This window comes from Anolis sagrei, chromosome 9 (genome assembly GCF_037176765.1).
Source record: "Anolis sagrei isolate rAnoSag1 chromosome 9, rAnoSag1.mat, whole genome shotgun sequence".
Classification (NCBI taxonomy): Eukaryota; Metazoa; Chordata; class Lepidosauria; order Squamata; family Dactyloidae; genus Anolis; species Anolis sagrei.
Genome location: NC_090029.1, coordinates 16226763 through 16246580, shown reverse-complemented (window position 1 = coordinate 16246580; position 19818 = coordinate 16226763).

Genomic DNA, 19818 nt, shown 5'->3' with positions numbered 1-19818 from the left:
GCTAGACGTGTGCAATTCTAGATCTCAAGATATGCCACTTTTATGGGGGTTTTGTGTGTGATAAACCTTCTCGGCTCCTGTATTGTGGTTGTGAAACTCAGGTTAATAACTGGGGTGGCATACAGGGAGCATACAACTCCCATGTAAACCAGCTCCACTGGCTGGCAGTTTGCTACCAAGCACAATTCAAAGTGCTAACTTTGGCCTATAAAGCCCTAAATGGACCCAGCCCAATTTACCTGTCCAAACGCATCTCTCCTATGAACCATTGCAAAGGTTAAGATCCTCCTAGGAGGCCTTGCTCTCCATCCCACCATTGTCACAGACGTGATTGGTGGGGACGAGTGACAGGGCCTTCTCAGTGATTGACCCCTGGCTATGGAACTCCTTTCCTGGTGAGTTCAGATCGGCCCCCTTCCTCCTGTCCTTCAGAAGGATTGTAAAAACTTGGCTGTGGGACCAAGCCTTTGGGATAGTGCAATAAAGCAGCAATAGGAAGCCTTACCAAACCAATTAGATTAGACGCAGATGATCGAGACAGTTTTAACCAGTGTAGTTTGATGTTGAGACAAATGTTTTTAATCTTTATTTATACATATAATGAATTTACAGCCCGGCATTGAATGTTTGCCATTTGTATGTTGTGCTCTGCCCTGAGTCCCATTCGGGGTGAGAAGGACGGAATATAAATGTTTTTTTTAAAAATTAAATAATAAATGTATAAGTCAACCTCATATATAAGTCTAGGGTAGGTTTCAAGACCAACATTGTGGAGTTTGATATGTGTCATGGATACATTCAATAGAGAGGGGGAAAGCACCAGTTCTGACTTGGACAGTCAGTAGCCTAATAATAATAATAATAATAATAATAATAATAATAATAATAATCTTTATTTATACCCCGCCATCATCTCCCCAAAGGAGCCCACGTTAGCGCAGTGGGTTAAACCCCTGTGCCGGCAGGACAGAAGACCGACAGCTCGCAGGTTCGAATCCGGGGAGAGGTGGATGAGCTCCATCTATCAGCTCCAGCTCCTCATGCGGGGACATGAGAGAAGCCTCCCACAAGGATGATCAAACATCAAATCATCCGGGCGTCCCCTGGGCAACGTCCTTGCAGACGGCCAATTCTCTCACACCAGAAGTGACTTGCAGTTTCTCAGGTCGCTCCTGACACGACAAAAAAAAATCTCCCCAAAGGGGACTTGGAGCAGCTTACATGAGGCCAAGCCCAGCCTTGACCACTGATGCCATTTCCTCACCCAGATATTTAAAAAATGTCCAGAATAAGCACCACGGTGGAGAGATAAGAAGGGTCAGGTTTCTTTTAGGTTTTCCCAGGCTGGACTAAGCTCTTTCTTTTCACCCTTCTACTCAGAGAAGGAGGTGGTTCATTTTTTGATAGGAGTTAAGGTACATTGCTTACACTGACCCATCGATACAATGACTTCCAATTGGTAATCCGAATCTCTGAAGCTTTGTAATTGTTTCATTAAGATTTGTTTCGGGCAGGTAAGTTGGATCTTGCAGTTCTGACTTGCTGGGTAGGGGCAGAGGACTCACTGGCATCTGAATTAGAAACAGAATTATCAAAAAGCCACTAGTTTCAGTTTTAACGAACACACAGACTGAGCCTCACATGTCTATATTCCTCTCTCACTAACTCCACATAGAATTAGAACCACATAAGATGAGGGAAGTTGATCACCAGCTTTGCAAAGAGCTGTGTGATTGGCTTTCTTCTTGGCTTTTCTTCTGATTGGCTGACAAGGAAAAAAACAGCATACAGCTGCCCTTGTCAATTATATCAGCTCAGCCCCTTGCCCCTCCCATCTCATCCCAGACAATTTGTGTGGGGTATGTTACATTGGGGAAAAAACCTTGAAATTTTCCAAAACAACAATTTTTTTCTAATCTCTCTGAAATGTTTCATAGGTTTCTGATTTGATTCTTAATGCTTCAGAGGGGTCCCATCTCAATTAGTAATTTGGAGATCCATACTATTGAATCATACAAATCTCCAAATTAAAAAATGAATCTCCAAAACTTTGCACAGCCCTAATATACAGTATACTACACTTGATCTTAACCAAAATGCCGAGAAGCAATATACAGTAATCTTCAACTATAGATCTTCAACATTTTTGTGTTAAGCAATGGACAACTGAATCTAACCACCAAAAATTCAACCAAATCTACAACCCAATGCACCTATGCACAATCCCATATGTAATGTCCACATCAGAGCGACAGCACTAGACATGGATCTCTGTTTCTACAAACTCGAGCTGAATGTACCTGTCCTGTGTTGGTCCCAAAAGCTCCAACATGATTCCAGCCACTCTGTTTTGACATAGAAACAAGCAAACAAAGAAGATCAATTGGGAGTGGAAAGGAATAAGCAAAAATAAGAGTAAGGCTGTGGAGATCCAAAGAGGGAAACTCAGTTCTCAGCAACTTCAGCCAGTGGTATCACTAAAATTGATATCACCCAATCGATTGGTGTCAACCCAATTGGCCTCCTTCTGTTCCAGAACAGGCTACAATATTCTTGGTAAAGTACCAGAAAAATGGCAAAATCATTAACTATAAAAAATCCAGATGATGCTTTAAATGAGTGCAGATGAAATCACATGTTTCAAAGCATAGCCATAACTAGGCAATAATACTATGTAACAAAATTTGGGGGGAAAGTCTGCTCCTGGTTTGAAAGAGTTATTTATTTACTGTTTAATTGTGCAGTACTTGCTTTGAAAGTAATTATTATATTCCAGAAATGTTATTTTTTGTGGTTGCCACAAACTATGTTGAGTTGGTTGAGACTCTATAAGATATCCATTGAAAAACTTGAGCAAAATGTGATGCAGGATGATGTCCCTCCTGCAAAAACAATGTTTTTGCAATTTAATAAGCTTGTTCATGTTTTTAAGATAGAACCAATTAGGATATGACATTTATAACCCAGGAACAAACATTGTGTTACATAATTTAACCAGAGTATAGCAAGCAAGTCAGTGTAGTTTTGGTCTTGTATGTCTATAGATACTACGCATGTATGAGTGGGTTTGTAAACTCGTAAAGTGGGTTTGTGAAAAATGCAGGGACAGGCATGTAGCTGGGGGGGGGGGAGCTTGAGGGGCTTCAGCCCCCCCTCCCCCCCAAATTCTCATGGTGGTCCGCGAGAAGGCCTTACTGGTACATTATTTAAACTATGTTTATTCATATCATGAGCTGATCACCATGCTCAATATATCCCATATGCATGGGGGTATTGGGGTAATGATACAAAAGGTTTGCTAGGGTAGACCCTCTTTCACTCACACTCAGCCCCCCCCCCCCAAATCAAACTCAGCCCCTCCCGAATCAAAATCCTGGCTACGGGCCTACACAGGAATATTCTTTATAGAAAATTCTGCTGAAATGCTACACAAAATTTTATAGATCATCGTTTTGGTGCCCCCCAACTCCCTTATGATGGTGTCATTCATTGTGGTCTACACCCTTTGACACCCTCCAAGTGATGCCACTGGCTTCAACTGAGTTTTCAACCACCCACACATGATGAAAATAATGTGTCGTCTTCCATGGGAAATTCTGTCAAGGATGCAAGAGATATATTACTCTCTGTCCTGCTCCCTGTCATTATAAAGGAAAGCATTTCATTAGTGAATAGATAAATATGTGAAGGAAAAGATCACATATTAGTGATCAGAAGCCAAGATTGGCCAGAGATAAACTGCTCTTCAGTGAGCCATGGAATTCTAATTCCTTCCAGCAATTAAAATGGTTATTCATTATTCATGCCAGAGGCACAATGATATGATCTTTCAAACCTTCTAATGTGCCAAAAGTCACATGAATACTTTTATACATAACTTTGTATGTTCTTGCCCATATTTGTCTTCCTGCCCTGCCATCATACCCTAATTTCCCCCCTCCTGCATGTTAAGTAACTTTAGGCATTAGCAGTTCTAATGGGATTATGTCTTATGTGTCCACTTGATTCCTACCATTTTAACCTTGGTGTGAGGTCTACATATCAGAATGCTGGTATAGGAAGTGAAAGGTTCTACCTTCCCAAAGAAGGCTTTCAATGCCAAAAGAGTATTCCTTAGTACAGTATGAAAAAGGAATAATTAAAAACAACTATTGCGTGACTAGACCAAGATGTGCTACCACTGGAGGTTGGCTCCAATACCCAAAAAGGATATCAAAATCTGTGGATACTCAAGTCCCATTATGTATAGAGTAAACTGATGTCTCTTATATAAAATGGCAAAATCAAGGTTTTGCTACTGGGATTCAATTATTTGCTATTTTTTATCCATGAATAGTTTATTCATGGACACAGAATTTTTTGATATGGAGAACCAACTGTTTTGTTGTTGTTCATTTGTTCAGTCACTTCTGACTCTTCGTGACCTCATGAACCAACCCACGCCAGAGCTCTCTGTCGGCCCTCACCACCCCCAACTCAGTCAAGCCAGTCCCTTCAAGAATACCATCCACCCATTTTGCCCTTGGTTGGCCCCTCTTCCTTTTTCCTTCCATTTTCCCCAGCATCATTGTCTTCTCTAAGCTTTCCTATCTTCTCATGATGTGGCCAAAGTACTTCATCTTTGCCTCTACTATCCTTCCCTCCAATGAGCAGTCGGGCTTTATTTCCTGAAGTATGGACTGGTTGGATCTTCTTGTGGTGCAAGGAACTCTCAGAACTTTCCTCCAACACCACAGTTCAAAAGCATCTATCTTCCTTTGCTCAACCTTCCCTATGGTCCAGCTCTCACATCCATAGGTTACTACGAGGAATACTATTGCTTTAACTAAGTGGTAATCCTTATTATTTATGTTGTTGTTCACAGTCTTCATGCAATGGTGCTACGTTTACAATTATGCTCCATTGAACTGAATATGGATGCAACACATCCAATCCAAATAGCCTACCACTTCCTTCAGAATTTGACATACTGCATAGCCCCAGGGATTTAGCCAAAAAGCATTCTAGACCAGTGGTTCTCAACCTGGGGGTCGGGACCCCTGGGGGGGTCACGAGGGGGTGTCAGAGGGGTCGCCAAAGACAATTAGAAAACACAGTATTTTCTGTAGGTCATGGGGGTTCTATGAGGTCCAGTTCTATTGTTGGTGGGGTTCAGAATGCTCTTCGATTGTAGGTGAACTATAAATCCCAGCAAATACAACTCACAAATGTCAAGGTCTATTTCCCCCAAACTCCACCAGTGTTCACATTTGGCCATACTGAATATTCGTGCCAAGTTTGGTCCAGATTAATCATTGTTTGAGTCCAAAGTGCTCTCTGAATGTAGGTGAACTACAACTCCCAAACCCAGGGTCAATGCCCACCACACCCTTACAGTATTTTCTGTTGATCATGGGAGTTTTGTGTGCCAAGTTTGGTTCAATTCCATTGTTGGTGAAGTTCAGAGTGCTCTTTGATTGTAGGTGAACTATAAATCCCAGCAACTACTACTCCCAAATGACAAAATCAATTTCCCCCGACCCCACCAGGATCTAGCCTGCAGAGTTTGCTATATGCGTGTTATACTCCTACATGAATGTTCTTCCATTTTGCCTTGCATTTTTCCACTACTTTAAATCTGTGATGTTGTCTATATTCATTGCATAGTAATAGTAACTGGTTCTTTGACAGGACTATAGAAATAGCTACTCCATTGCAGGGTGAATTGTGTGATGTGGGTCTGGAGCTATTCCACTGGTTGTGCTCTTTTCGGTGTTCCTTTCTTCTTTCCCATTGATGATCAAAAATAAAGACAGTAGTGTGTTTTTAATTGACTGTTGTTTGGAAAATGGAAATCATGATGAATTATGGCCCATTTGCTTTGCTATGCTTTGTTGAGCTAATTAGAGATGATACATGATATGAAATTAAGAGAACCAAAAAAAAAGCCCATGAGAAAGTACGAAGACGATCCTGCTTACTTAATATGTAGATTTAAAGTCTGAGTTTTTTGCACTTCAGATTGTAGCTATTATCCATCATGAGAAGATTTAAAGGGCAAAAGGAAACTTTCACCTCAATAACCAAGAATGGCCGCATAACCAAGAATGGTTGGTTTGCTTTGCAATAACCAATTCTAAGATATAGATGAGAGATTATGTTATGTGTCTGCAAGTTATTTCAGACTTATGATGACCCTAAGCTGAATGCAAGTGTGATCCACTCAAATGTCATCCAGTGGGTTTTCATGGCTGAGAAGGGAATCAAACCCTTGTCTCCAGAGTCATAGAATAGTACTCAAACTGATATAGATATAGATAGATAGATATAGATATAAATATAGAGATATAAATATAGATAGAGAGAGATGGAGATGGAGATGTTGGAGATGGAGATGGAGATGATGGAGATGGAGATGGAGATGATGGAGATGGAGATGGAGATGGAGATGATGGAGACGACGGAGACAACGGAGACGGAGACGGAGACGGAGACGGAGATAGAGATAGATAGGCATGGGCCCCCGGTGGCACAGTGGGTTAAAGTGCTGAGTTGCTGAGCTTGATGACCAAAAGGTCGCAGGTTCGATTCCGGGGAGCTGCGTGAGCTTCTGCTGTCAGCCCTAGCTTCTGCCATCCTAGCAGTTCGAAAACATGCAAATGTGATTAGATCAATAGGTACCGCTCCGGCGGGAAGGTAACGGCACTCCATGCAGTCATACCGGCCACATGACCTTGGAGGTGTCCATGGACAACGGAGGCTCTTCGGCTTAGAAATGGAGATGAGCACCACACCCCAGAGTCAGACACGACTGGACTTAAAGTCAGGGGACAACCTTTACCTTTTTATAGATAGGCATAGATGATGTAGATAGATATATAGATAGATGATATAAATAAAGTTACATGAGATAGAGATATAGATTATATAGATATAGATAAACAGATGATATAAATATAGATAAATGAGATGTCAATATAGATATAGGTTAGATATATATATATTATGGCTGTGCAATCAATAAAAAAGTTTTAAAAGTCATTACAAAATCAGTGTTTCATTCCTAAAGTGTTTTTAGTATCAATACTAAACATTTTGTTACTATAATAAGAGTAACAAAATTTGGTTACTTTTTCGTTATAGCAATTGCGCAAGTAGGGAAATTTCTCCCTCATTTTTACAGCTTTTGGGATGAAAATCACTACAATGGTAGAATACATTAGCCACTGTCTGCCCATCAAGTTTCAGAATGTTTCACAAGTTTTCAGGAAATTTTCAAAATTTTTTATAAACAACAGATCTTTTTTAAAAATCTACAAGAGCTATCTCCTTGAATTTTCTATGCAATGACGCAAGATAACAGGGGATCATTTTCCCCAACTTTCAGAAATATTCATACAGCTACTGATTTTAGGAAATTTTTAAAAAACGTTTTGATAAAAATGGTTTTTTAAAAAAGCCACAGCAGCTATCTCATTGAATCTCTCTCTCATATTAATCAATAGAGCTTCAATTGAGGGATTTCTTCCCAGCACAGCACTGATTGACTTACTAGAAGTCTCAGTCCATCCTCCTCTTTGGAGATTCAACCATCCATTGGAACTCTGGCTGGCTGCTGCAACAGGGGGGACACATCTCTCCCCTCTCCTGATTGGGGCTTCCTGATGCTGAGCAGAATTCTGGGAAATGTAGTTCAGGGCAGGGCCTTTTACATTCTCTACCATAGGACTCCTGGCCTTCCCAAACTACATTTCCCAGAATGTGGTGCTTTCTCAGTCTCTTTTCAGAGAACTCTGTTTTTTCCCTGCTGCTGTTTCCTTCTCCTCGTGGCAAGAGGCCATTCATTTAAAATGGAAAGGCAGCCTTTTTGGCTTTGCTTTTCTTCCTTGCACTGAACATGAAAATGACTTTACAAAATTAAAACAAAAAAGTATTGGGAAAGTTTCAATTCTTAATTTTTTTTGTGTGGGCCATGCGCGCGCATCGGATTTTGCTTCGTAAGTACAAATTTAACAAATTTGATATGACTTATGACAACTAAGGAGGCCCCGGTGGCGCAGTGGGTTAAAGCACTGAACTACTGAGCTTGTTGATCGAAAGGTCGCAGGTTCAATTCCGGGGAGCGGCATGAGCTTCCGCTGTCAGCCCTAGCTTCTGCCAACCTAGCAGTTTGAAAACATGCAAATGTGAGTAGATCAATAGGTACCACTCCAGCGGGAAGGTAACAGCGCTCCATGCAGTCATGCCAGCCACATGACCTTGGAGGTGTCTACAGACAACGCTGGCTCTTCGGCTTAGAAATAGAGATGAGCACCACACCCCAGAGTCAGACATGACTGGACTTAATGTCAGGGGACTACCTTTACCTTTACCTATGACAACTAACAAAAAATTGCACACCCCTAATAAATGTAGATGAGGTCGATATATATCTATATCTTCATTCATATAGATATATCACTCCACATATTTGGAATTTCCCTATACTTGGTATGGTAACTTTTGCACAGAACTGTCCACGGATAAGGATATTCTCCATGTACAACTAAGATCAGAGAGTGAGTTGGTTAGCCCATTTCTGCTCATTTAACACGTTTACTGAATGTGTGTCCATCATGCCTGGAGTGATCAAGCCTTCAATATTACAGCTTTTCTGAAGCTACATCTAGTGTATAATTCACCATCTCTTACAGCCCTGTGGTGTGCTAATAGGGATTGCATTGGAGGAGTTGGAGATAAAGCGCTCTCTGTGAGATTTTGACATTCTTTTCTTCTGCTGCTGCTACTGCTATGGTTCACTATCCCTCCTCCCCTTGCTTCTCGCCACTTTTTTCCCTGCTGGCTCAGTAGAGAATGTGATATATTTCCATGAAACCTACATGCCGATTTTCAAATTTGTAACAAACTGCCATTTAATAAGTCTGCCTTGACATGCCGTCTTTAATCCAAAAGATTGCACTGTTTAAAAGCGTTTCAAAGGCGATTGCTGTCCTTGAGCGAGAGAAAAGCTGAGCTTCAGTTTAGAAGACAAGGCTCTCCGCTGTTTGACTGAAATGCATTAAGTCGTACAGGACTATCTCTTGTAATTGTCAGCAGATTGGTGAGCTAACATTGAAACCTGGCAAGCTTGAATCTAATTGTTGAAATATGACTTTCCAGAAGCTACGGCGATGTTACAGCTGTGTTAGATTATCCTAGGCAGTCTGATGCGTTGGGCAGGATAGAAATGTATTTTGACCCTATTCATATGAATAGCTCTGTGTGATGTATCCATTCACATGCATGTGTATAGAGTGTCCAAGGTTGTATCCAAGAAGAAAGAGCATAATTCTATGGTGATGTGTGGCAGTTGGACATCCTAAATGAGGTAGTTATGACATTGTGCACTCAAATGGACAACAAATGCACACAGAGTCATAGATTCCCGCATCTGGAAGGAACCACTAGGCTAGTGGTTCTCAACCTTCCTAATGCTGCAATCCCATAATACAGTTCCTCATGTTGTGGTGACCCCCAACCATAAAATTATTTTCGTTGCTACTTCATAACTGTAATTTTGCTATTGTTATGAATCGTAATGTAAATATCTGATATGAAGGATGTATTTTCATTCAGTGAACCATTTTGGCACAAATACATGATATGCCCAAATTTTAATACTTATGAGGTTGGGGAGGATTTATGTTGTCATTTGGGAGTTGAAGTTGCTGGGATTTATAGTTAATCTACAATCAAAGAGCATTCTGAACTCTACCAAGAAAAATTGAACCAAGCTTGGCACACAGAACTCCAATGACCAACAAAAAATACTGGAAGGGTTTGGTGGGCATTGACCTTGAGTCTTGGTGTTGCAGTTCACCTACATCCAGAGAGCACTGTGGACTCAGCCAATGATGGATCTGGACCAAACTTGGCATGAATACTCAATTTGCCCAAATGTGAACACTGGTGGATTTTGGGGAAAGTAGACCTGGACATTTGGCTGTTATAGTTACTGGGATTCTTAGTTCACCTACAATCAAAGAGCATTCCGAACCCCATCAACAACAGTTTTGGGCCAAACTTCCCACACAGAACCCCCTTGAGCAACAGAAAATACTCTGATGGTCTTTGGTGATCTCCCAGGGGTCCTGACCCCCAGGTTGAGAAATGCTGCACTAGGCCATCAAAGTCAACCTCCTAACGTATTTCTGAAAGATGCACATCCAACCTTTGTGTAAGTGCTTCCAGAAAAGAAGGCAATCTTTAAGGCAGTGTGGTTATTTTTTTAAAAAAAGATCCATTTTTTTCCAAAATCAGATGGTGACCAGTCATAATTTTTAAAAGAACAGAAATTATAGTCACATCTATTGTAAAAAAAATGGCAGCCTTCATTTCAACATACCACCCATGCTTTCATTGCTAATTTGCCTGACCCTGTCTTTGAACTAACACAAAACAATGCAAAATACATCACAATCGCAGTCTCAATTGAACTGTCATTTTAACACATTTTACCTGCAAGCAGTCTTGCAGAAACCATCAGGAACCGGACTTTCCAGTTTCACAAGAAACATTCCCAGGCAAATCTTAGAAAAGACAGACAGGGGACTCAAAGGCAGATGAACCGCTTCACCCAAAGCTTTGCTGGTTTCATGCCAGAAGGCTGGGAGGAGCACCTTTGTGGTTCCAGTGCCCTCCCTGAACATTTACATAAGACTTTTTAATGATTTCTCTCCCAATGCATTTGAAGAACCCCAACACTGTATGTATGGCCCTTTCTAAGATGGCCCTTTCTTACAATAATTCTACATTGGGGAGTGCAAATGTTCAAAGGGTTAGTCATTGACATTACACTGCAAGAGCTAGCATCACTTAGGTGGAGGCTAACGTGCATAGTTTGAGCATTGGACTACAATTCTGGAGTCCAGGGTTCAAATTCCAGTTTGGCCATGAAACCCTCTAAGCGTCCTTTGGCAAGACACACTCTCTTAGCCTCCTAAAAGGCAATGGCAAACCTCTCCCACACAAATCTTGTCAAGCCAACCCTGTGAGAGCTTTGCATTAAGGTCTCTGCAGGTCAGAAATGACCTAATGGTGCATATCAACAAAAGCAATCCATGGGTTACACACCACAACACACATTTAGTCTAAATTTACTTTAGTTGAAACTGATCTTTCCATAGTTTCCCACCTTGGAGAGCAACTTTCAGACTTGCCAGAGCCTGGAATGGACTCTCCAATCCATTGACATGGGATGCACCTACACTGTAGAATCAATGCAGTTCAAGATCACTTTAACTGCCATGGCTCAGTGCCATGGAACCCATTTTATTGCAGTTTTACAATATCTTTAGCCTCCTCTGCCAAAGAGTGCTGGTGCTTCACCAAACTACAAATCACAGGATTTCATAGCATGTCGCATTGGCAATGGCAAACATGGTCTGTGGCTAAACCTTGCCAAAGAAACTATATGATGAGTCTGACTTGAAAACACCTAAAAAGAGTATCACTGCTTACAACCAGTGGATTTGATTTTTTTGGGTGTTGATATGTTTTTTAATGTATTCATTTTAATGCATTTGTTTACCTCATTGTATGTATGTTGTGTGGCATCAAATTGTGCCTTTTTTGTAAGGCCGCTCTGAATCCCCTGAGGGGTGAGAAGGGCAGGATACAAATATGGTAAATAAATACATAAATAAATAAGTACAAAGTCCAGCTGTTGGTTAGAAGAACTAGCTATAAAATGTAGTGAGAGAGCAGCCTCGGGTAGCAGAAACTTGGGGACAGGGTGGTTTTAATTCATGCTTTAAAGCAAGGTGTTAGAGGGTAAATATTTTGGTGCTACATAGTCTTCCAAGGTAAAAGAAGAAAGTGCAAAAGCTGGATTGCAGTTAAACATAAAAAAACAAGATTATGGCAACCGGACTGATTGATAACTGGCAAATAGAGGGAGAAAACTTGGAGGCCGTGATAGACTTCGTATTTCTAGGTGCAAAGATAACTGCAGACACAGACTGCGGCCAGGAAATCAGAAGTACTTCTTGGGAGGAGAGCAATGTCCAATCTCAATAAAATAGTAAAGAGTAGAGACATCACACTGGCAACAAAGATCCGCATAGTTAAAGCAATGGTATTCCCCATAGTCACCTATGGATGTGAGAGCTGGACCATAAGGAAGACTGAGAGAAAGAAGATAGATGCTTTTGAACTGTGGTGTTGGAGGAAAGTTCTGAGAGTGCCTTGGACCACGAGAAGATCAACCAGTCCATCCTCCAGGAAATAAACCCTGACTGCTCATTGGAGGGAAGGAACTTAGAGGCAAAGATGAAGTACTTTGGCCACATCGAAAGAAGAAAGGAAAGCTTAGAGAAGATAATGATCCTGGGGAAAAGGAAGAGGGGCTGACCAAGGGCAAGATGAATGGATGGCATCCTTGAAGTAACTGGCTTGACTCTGAAGGAGCTGGGGGAGGTGACGTCCGACAGGGAGCTCTGGTGCAGGATGATCCATGAGGTCACAAAGAATCGGAAGCGACTGAATGAATGAACAACAACAAAAGACTTCCATAATATGAGGAAAATACCAGTGCTATCAAGAGGTTTAGGTGTCCACATGTGGAACTGGAGAGGTGAAGAACATCATCATATCCTTTGCCATGGCAGCACAATGTCTGGTCAGCCCTGAATATCTCCATCAGGTCTATACATGGATACAGAACTGACATCTCATCTATTGTCTTGATCTCTCTCTTGGCTGCACCATCTTGACAGTGTTCTTTGTTGAAAACATAGGAGAACCTTTCTGGTCACTGCTCTTAGGCTATGAAACTCCTTCCCAAAAGAGGCCCACCTGGTCACTTCTTGGCTCTTTTTCATCACCTTTTTTTTAAATGGACATTCCATTTTGAGTTGGTTGAGGCCAAAAGATCTTTAATGGAGAATACGATAACATTCTTTTTAAAGTGCTTTTAGTGTATTTTAACTGTTTTAAATTAATTATATTGTTTCTAAAAACATTTACATTGAATATTGTTTTAGCTGTTGTCTGCTTTAACTTAACATTGTAAGTCCCTTTGGATTGCACCTGAAGAGAAAGGCAGGATATCAAATAGTTAAACTGACAAACAAACATCCTTCACCACTGCGTATTTGTGCATTCAGTTATGCATTCTGTGCTGGTACGGCTGTACCAGGAGCTCCAACTTTATTTTCTTTCTGTTATCTGTTTGCAGTCATAGGGCAGGCCTCCTGTCCATCATAATTAAGCTTTGGTTCCACCCCTTGTTCAGGGCTCTGGGAGGGAAAGGAGCCATTTTTTGGGCAGTCTCACATAAGGAAGCTAAACTATAGGACGTAGACCAGTTCGTCCCGTAGAAAAGCTTCTTTTCTCAAGAACATCCAGGGAAACAGCAACAGAAATTCCAGGGAAAAGGTCCCAAGGCTCTGGCTGAGAGCTCACAGCCTCTCAGCCTCACAGCAATCAGAGGAAAACAACCCTAAGGTTTTCAAAGAATTCTATGAGGGAGGACAGCACTACAGATCTACGGAACTTCATCTGAAATATCTACAAGCCTCGGCTGGTAGGTCTACTCGATACCCATATGCATTTGGAATCGGTAGTAGGACCCACACCGATGAGGCATAGATAGTAAACAGCCTGGGAGAGGTTTAAAACTTCTAAGTAAATAAATTAAATAAATTAAATAGGGTTTTTTTCCTACAGAAAAAGTACAGTTAATTAAAGTCAGGTACCAGTCCATTGAGGATTAGACCAAGAAAGCCTTGAAGTGTTGTTTGAACCATTGAAGATTTGTTGTGTGTTCCATAATAAAGACTTTGTTGTATCATTAAAGACTCTAAAGACCATTACTTCAGAAAAATCCCTGAGAACCTCTCTTTGAGGCGCCCCGGCTTCCCACTGGGCTTAAAGTATACGTCCTATAGAAAAGACAGCTGTTACAGGCCCAGCGCACGACAGAACACATTCAACCCCCAATTTCATGTATGTTCGGTTATTCACTATTGTTGTTCAGTACATAGCACAATCAATGCATAAGTCCACATGCAAAGATGTGCCCCATAATGATCCCGGTGTAAGTTTTGAGCTCTTATGTGACTGTGACAAAATTAAGATCCAGATCAGGTGCTTCTAAATGCATAATTTATGGTACTACTCCAATGATCATGTAAGCCCTCTCCACATTATTGGTGGCAATGAGGGCATTTCTATGAATCCCAATATGGAAGAATGTCTTCTCTTGGTATCATATCTCTCTCTGAAATCCTCAATGCACAGAGAGCAAAAAGGGAAGAGTGCAAAGGAGTGTGTGTGTGTGTGAGAGAGAAGGGGAGACGAAATGGGAGCTCACTACACCAGAAAACCTTAAAAATAGTAAATTATCTTGTATCTAAGTGACAGCAATATGTGTTTGTGATTGAGCCAACTGCTGTGCCAGCAAAGCTTAATGTGAGGTTTAGATTACTTTAATAGCTTTTGTAAATAAGGCAGTTTTGTGCTTGCATTTTTTATTTCATTTGGGAAGGGAAAGCAGTCAAAGCAATGAAGCTAACAGATTCTCTGTTTTTGGAAACTTCTGCATATATATTGGTGTTTGGGGAAGGGACCAAGGACACAGCCCTAAATACGCTTCCCAGAGTGTAAACTCCATTAAGAACCAGTGTATAGAGTAATTTGAGTGTTGACTAGGATGCCAGGAGATCAGGGTCATAATTCCGGCTTCTAACAAAAACAAACTCCATGGAGCTCAACAGCATTTACCTCTAAGTAAACATCTCCAAGAGTGAATTGCTGCAACATTGTTCCTAAGAGAAGGCATCAAATCAATATAAGACCCTGCAGGCTTTTTCAGAGCTGCCACTTGGGCTTCTAATATTTGTCTCCGAGGTCTATTTTATGATTGTAACCTCTTTGAAATCAGAAGCCTTGAACAGCATAATATCATGTCCCTCTTAAACTTTACCAAGTATTAAGCATACTGAGTATACTACTTCTACACGGTAGCAGCATCAATAACAAAAACTTGCATTTTAACTTCTGACTAATATCATTCAAAAAACATTTAGTTCACTGTGACAGCCCAAGGGACTCCCAACTGACCTCAATTGCCAAAATACAATTGATCATCTCACAGGATGATAATCCTGAAATTGCCATCAAACATACATTCAACAGAAGGCCATAAAATACCAGTATAATTTCAGTCTTAGCAATGTTGCAGGTAGCTTTCTCCCCTGCCCCCCAAAAATATAAACATGGTCAAGATCATCAAACCAGAGGTCATCAAACCAGAAGTTGACTACAACTCTCCAAACAACTTGGAACCATAGAATGATAGAGTTGGAAGGAACCACAAAAGCCATCCAGTTCGATTCCCTTCAGCCTTGTAATAACACATAATGAAAGTACTCCTGATAGACAACCATCCTGCTTCTGTTGAAAACCCTCCAGAGAAGGAGATTCTGAACAGTAGACTTGTGCATTTTGGCTGAACCTTGATCCATTTCTGTTGGCCAGATTCTAGGAGAACCCTATATTATCTTCTCATGTCTCCTGAAAACGGGCGGGTAGCCGGATATCCATTTTCAGTCCACAGCCGAAAAAAATACAGCTAGATCTAGCCCATTGGCAGCAATGGGGAACTTATGAGGCTCACCTTTCCATTCCTGGGACCCTTTACTTTTTTCCCTTCAAGGGAGCCTGGGTTTCAGCAATGGGGTTAAGGAAGCACCCTTCCTGGGACCCTTTCCTTTATTCAGTAACAGGGTTAACGAAGCAGACATGGCTTTTGTAAGACACGTCATCTTTGCACGCTGTGTGATACCGAATAGGGGAAGAGGAGCCATGATCAGTTGCCATGTTGTCCTGTAACTGACGAAAAAACATGATGACTGGGCCCTTGCCATTATGGCCATCCGACTAAGCCAAACATGCCAGATTGGCCGAAGGGGACCAACCATTCCAAATCTGTGCACAAGCCTAACAAACAGCTCTTACTATCAGAAAGGTTTCTGAATGGTTGGTGGAATCCCTCTTTCTGAAGTTCGAATGCATTGCTCCATTGCGTCCTAATCTCTGAAGCAGCCAAAAAAAAAAAAAGATCTTGTTCCATTTTCAACATAACATCCTTTCAAATATGTAAACATGGTTATCATAGCACCTCTTAACCTTCCCTGCTCCAGGCGAAATATTCCCACCTTCTTGGTTTCCAGGTGCTTCTTTCTTTCCATGTTGATTCAAGTAAAGATTGAGCATGTGTCTCTCAATAGGTAGCAGTCCCTAACTATTGATGTTTTAATAATTAGTTCCCATCTTTAACATCTAGCTGTGCCTGGTAGGCTTGTGCATTTTGGGTAAATTGCTATCTGTTTCTGCTTGCCTGATACCAGAAGCCCACCCATATGCCACATGGTCGCTTTTCAGATGGGAATCCATGATGGCTGGGCCCTTGCCATTATGGATACAATGATAATAATAATAATAATAATAATAATAATAATAATAATAATAATAATTTTATTTGACCAGACATATGATCATTTCAAAATAGAACATGAGTAAAAAAAAAAACAAGGCAAAAAGGTGAGGACAGCAGTTGACCTTCTATTTACAGTCAGAGTCTTATTTTTCTGGTTTTTTTCAGGAAATCTGCTCTTTTCTTGATAGCTTTCAGAATAAAAAGGCTTACTCTGATTATGGTGGATCTTTCCTGTCCTTGCAAGAGGGATGTCAGAAGAACATTTCTGTTGGGGGACCTGCAGTTGGATAACATTGGATGTAAATATCTGTCTTGCAATTCAGTGTATGCTGGACAGTCAATTAAGAAATGTTCAATATCTTCCACAGTTTGTTCTCCCCATACGCAGAATGTCTCACTGCTTGGGATGTTACAGTAGTGCCCGGTTTGCATCATAATACCAAGCTGTTCAAACCTAGCCCTAGTATATATTCTTCTTAAGGGTAGTGGAAGTGGAATAGTTAGTGCTCTAAATGAATATTCCTTTTTGTGGGAAGCTAAAAACCTTGTGGCAGAAGACCTACCTATGCTCTCTAGGTCCAGCTGAGCATAGACATCCACAGTGTACTGAATGAGCATTACAGATAGCCAAAGAAGCCATATTGGCCAAAGGAAGGCAACGGCAAAAAATTGATTTGGGCTCAAGTTTAGCACCTGGTATTGGACAGGATTCTGTAGATGTCTTGTTTATACCTAAGTCCCCATGTACATTTTTGTACATTACAAAAATGGGCACATTAAGATTAAGGCCATGGAGGGCAGAACTCCACAATTGGTCTCATCGCATATGGACATGCATTGTAGAATAAAGTTAATGAATTGCATGTTCTAATTGAGTTAAGAAGGTGATTTTTTTTTTGCAACTGTAGTACAACTCTATGAGATGTTCAATGTATTGCCGAAGGCTTTCATGGCCGGACTCACTGGGTTGTAGGTTTTTTCAGGCTATATGGCCATGTTCTAGAGGCATTCTCTCCTGACGTTTCACCTGCATCTATGGCAAGCATCCTCAGAGGTAGTGACATGTCTTACACAAGCTGTGTCTGCACCTCACTACCTCTGAGGATGCTTGCCATAGATGCAGGTGAGACGTCAGGAGAGAATGCCTCTAGAACATGGCCATATATTCCGAAAAAAACCTAGAACAACCCAACTCCATGAAAGTCAAGTTCTACTTCTTCATCATTTATTTATTTATTTGTTGTGTCAGAGCAACCAGTCCATTATATTACATTTCTAACAGAACAAAGCAAACAAACAGACAAATACAAAACTTGTGAGTTTGGTAGTTGGTTAAATGTCCTTTGATCAGTATCTGGCCACTTGGAGTGCTTCCGGTGTTGCTGCAAGAAGGTCCTCCATTGTGCATGTAACAGGGCTCAGGTTACATTGCAGCAGGTGGTCAATGGTTTGCTCTCCACACTTGCATGTCGAGGATTCCACTTTGTAGCCCCATTTCTCAAGGTTGGCTCTGCATCTCGTGGTGCCAGAGCACAGTCTGTTCAGCGCCATCCAAGTCGCCCAGTCTTCTGTGTGCCCAGGGGGGAGTCTCTCATTTGGTATTAGCCATTGGTTGAGGTGCTAGGTTTGAGCCTGCCACTTTTGGACTCTTGTTTGCTGAGGTGTTCCAGCGAGTGTCTCTGTAGATCTTAGAAAACTATTTCTAGATTTAAGTCGTTGGCGTTCTGGCTGATACCCAAACAGGGGATGAGCTGGAGATGTCTCTGCCTTGGTCCTTCACTATTGGCTGCTACTTCCCGGCGGATGTCAGGTGGTGCAATACCGGCTAAGCAGTGTAATTTCTCCAGTGGTGTAGGGCGCAGACATCCCGTGATAATGCGGCATGTCTCATTAAGAGCCACATCCACTGTTTTAGCGTGGTGAGATGTGTTCCACACTGGGCGTGCATACTCAGCAGCAGAGTAGCACAGCACAAGGGCAGATGTCTTCACTGTATCTGGTTGTGATCCCCAGGTTGTACATCATGATGTAAGATCTTGTCTGATTATATTAGACATTTTCAGAATCTTAGTGTATAGTACTTAAAATGATAGGAAATTCTAATACTATCGCTCAGGGACTCAGCTAGACCTAATAGAGAATTTCCTGTCTCTCCCCAAAGTATATATCCCAGGATTCCACACTGTAGGATGAAGATTGTTTTCAGAGTCCTATAAATGTGTAGTGTGGATATAGCCTTAAAAGGGTCATTTCCTTGCCTTGCCCAGCCCCAACCCTCCCTATTTTGGGGTCGAGGGGAGCTGTCAATCTCGTTTTTTTTAGCTTGTCAGTTGAAATGAAGCTTGCAAGCCTGCCTTCTCCTTGAGAGAAAGGCAATATTCCAAAGAATGCTGCTCCCAATGAGTTAAAACACATGCAGCCACACTGGAAGTGTCTGCTTAATTTGCTTATTAAAACATGAAAAGCTTTCTGGCTCTTTGACACCCAAACAAAAAGGCAAGCAATTGCATGACTTTTGACCTGGGCTTATCAGATGACGGGTGCAACGCTGTCAAACCCTCATCACGGCATTGGGAGTAAGGTCACATTTTATAAGTGTTTATGACAGTTTAAGGTTCACACTGCCTATCTTTGTCAAGAATGGAATGATGCAGGTCAACTGACCGGGTTAATAAGACCGAATCCAAGAGGAGGGGAAACTGGGGAGTGGGGTGGGAGGACACAAGAGAGAAATGGGCTTAACAACTATATTAAAAATCACAGGGAAAGAATTTGCAGCACAAACAAATCGTGTGAATAGCCAAGAATAAGACTAGGATATATTGTTGGTTACATAGCGCCATTGTTTCAATTGCTAAAGTGTTAAAGTGCAAGCTCCTCACCTTCCACTATTTCACAGATGGAAAGCAGGATGTTTACAGCCAATGGCAATGGAGAATGCATTCCGAAATATATTTTAAAATAGTCAAAATGCATGGTTTCCAAATGTCAAGTAACTCTGATGTGAAAAATTGTGGACTGATGAGAATTTTCGCAGCTTGAGACTTATTCTGTGCAAAATTCACATGTTGGCGGTTTGCATAGAAATAAATGACTTTTCTGCACAGGAAATGACACTTTGTGTGCCAAACATAATGCTTCTAAACACAAATATTATTTTCAGCACAGAAGATGTTTGACAAGCAAAACAATACATTGAATCTTTTGACGATTTGTAATATTTTAACGTAACTGATTTAGAAATCTTATACTTTTATTAACTTTTGTACTGCTTTTTAACTTGTAGTGTTTGAATATGTTGTTAGCCACCTAGAGTCCCATTATCAGGAGAAAAACAGAATAGAAATAAAATCATATAA